The sequence below is a fragment of the Gorilla gorilla genome, chromosome 5 (genome assembly GCF_029281585.2).
Source record: "Gorilla gorilla gorilla isolate KB3781 chromosome 5, NHGRI_mGorGor1-v2.1_pri, whole genome shotgun sequence".
In the NCBI taxonomy this organism is placed as follows: Eukaryota; Metazoa; Chordata; class Mammalia; order Primates; family Hominidae; genus Gorilla; species Gorilla gorilla.
Genome location: NC_073229.2, coordinates 171,339,587 through 171,341,793, shown reverse-complemented (window position 1 = coordinate 171,341,793; position 2,207 = coordinate 171,339,587).

The following is a 2,207-nucleotide window of genomic DNA, read 5'->3' as shown; positions in this document are numbered from 1 at the left end:
TGGTTCTGGGCTTTTGCATCTCCCCTCTCTTGATTTTTCCCTGAGGCAGGCTGTCCGCGTGCAGTGGCCTGCCAGCACTTGGGAGGTGAGCGTGCTCAGTGTGTTTACTGAAGTTGTGCACAGGCTCATCTGAGATGTTTTTCCCTTACCAGTTGAGTGTTCCTAAAGGAACTTCATATACCATAGACCACTTAAACACTGCTATTTTGCCTCTTAGTGTGCATGTTTGAGCCCACTCAACCAACTCCTGAGATCTTATTGGGAAGCGGCTGATCACCATCTTCAGGTGTTTTCTATCTGTTGGGACACGGCCTTTCCTTAGCACCAGCTGCAATCAATTATTATTTTAGCAAGACAGTTTAACAATTTGCCTGCCTATTACCTGACATTCCTGGAAGGAAGGTTGGGTCGGGGGGACCTCTCCCGCTCTGCTCATGTCTGCCTACTGCCTACTCTAACATTTCGCTAGCTGAGTAGAGTCAGACAAGACACTTCACACTTTTCATTTCCTCGTGTGTAAAATGAGCATACAAATACCTAAGTAAAGTGTTGTAAGATTACATAGTAAACTTTAGTTCCTAGCTCAAAACTTGTCACATGTATTAAGTGGTAACTAATAAAATCATTCTCTTTAATGTCTATAACCATTCTCTAGGTGACTTAAGATATTAAGATGACTTAAATATTATCTAAACATTGATGACCCCCAAATTTGTATGTTTACTTCAAACTTCTTCCCTGAACTCCAGATTTTATTTGTGTATGCTTTTCATTTATATAAGAAGCTTATATCCAAAAGCCATGTAAAATTTAATGTCCAAACTAAATTCTTCACTTCCAACTTCAATCTATACCTTACACCTCCCAAAATCTTCCTATGTCTGTTAATGGTGATTCTACCCTCTCAGATGTTCAGGCTCACATCAGTAACCTCTGATCACCTGCTCTCCTCACCTCTCACCCCTGGCCATCACACACGTACCTCTATTTTAAGTCCATTGGCAAATCCTGTTAGCTCTATCTTTACAATATTTTCAGAATTCAACAAGTTCTCACAGTCTCCACCCTCATACTTTGGTTCAGGCCAGAATCATTTTTCATGTGGGTGATTGCAGTATATGTTAAACAAACCCCCTTTCACCTAGTCAAGTTTTTGTTGTTGTTTTTTAAATTTGAGACAGGGTCTCACTCTAGAGTGCAGTGGTGTGATTATATCTCATTGCAACTTTGAACTCCTGGGTTTAAGCAATCCTCCTGCCTCAGTCTCCTGAGTAGCTGGGACTACAGGCATGCACCACCACAGCTAATTTTTATATTTTCTCTAGAGATGAGGTCTCTCTATGTTGTGCAAGCTCATGGCCTCAAGTCTCCCAAAGGGCTGAGATTACAGGCTTGAGCCACCATCCCTAGAACCATGGCATCTACTCTAAAGAGAGTGCTGAAGTTAAAATATGTCATGTCAGTTCTGTACTCAGCATCCTTATCTCCCTCTAAGTAAAAGTCAAAGTTCTTTACAATGGCCTATAAAGGTGCTATAGGATCCAGTCCCCACTCTCTACTCTGTCCTTACCTACTCTCCCTCTCCCCTTGCCCATCCCAACATAGCCACACTTGCTTTCTTGCTGTTCCTTGATGATATCAAGCAGCCTCGGGGCTTTGCATTTGTTGCTGCCTCTGTGTAAACCAGTAGTAAGCAAACCTTTTCTTTAATGAGCTAGATAGTAAATATTTTCAGTTTTGGGGGCCACATACAGCCCAAGTTGCAACCACATTGCAACAGTGCCAGTGTTGCACAAACTGTGCAAATACAGCCGTAGATAATATGTAAACAACTGTGCTTGGCTGTGTTCCAGTGAAACTTTATTTACAAAAACAGGTAGTGGGCTGGATAATCCCTGGCCTATACTTCTCTTCCCCTAGATATTTGCAGGATCCATTTCCACATTTTCTTCTCGTCCTTGACCATTTGTGACAAATTGATGATGTGAGAAACTGACATTGATGTCACCTCATCAATACAGCACTCCTTGACTTTTTCTCATAAACTAGGAGTAATTTCTGATATGGTTTGGCTGTGCCCCCACCCAAATCACACTTTGAATTGTAATAATCCCCACATGTCAAGGGTGGAGCCAGGTGGAGATAATTAAATCATGGGGGTGGGTTTTCTCCATACTGTTTTTGTTGTAGTGAATAAATCCCACGAG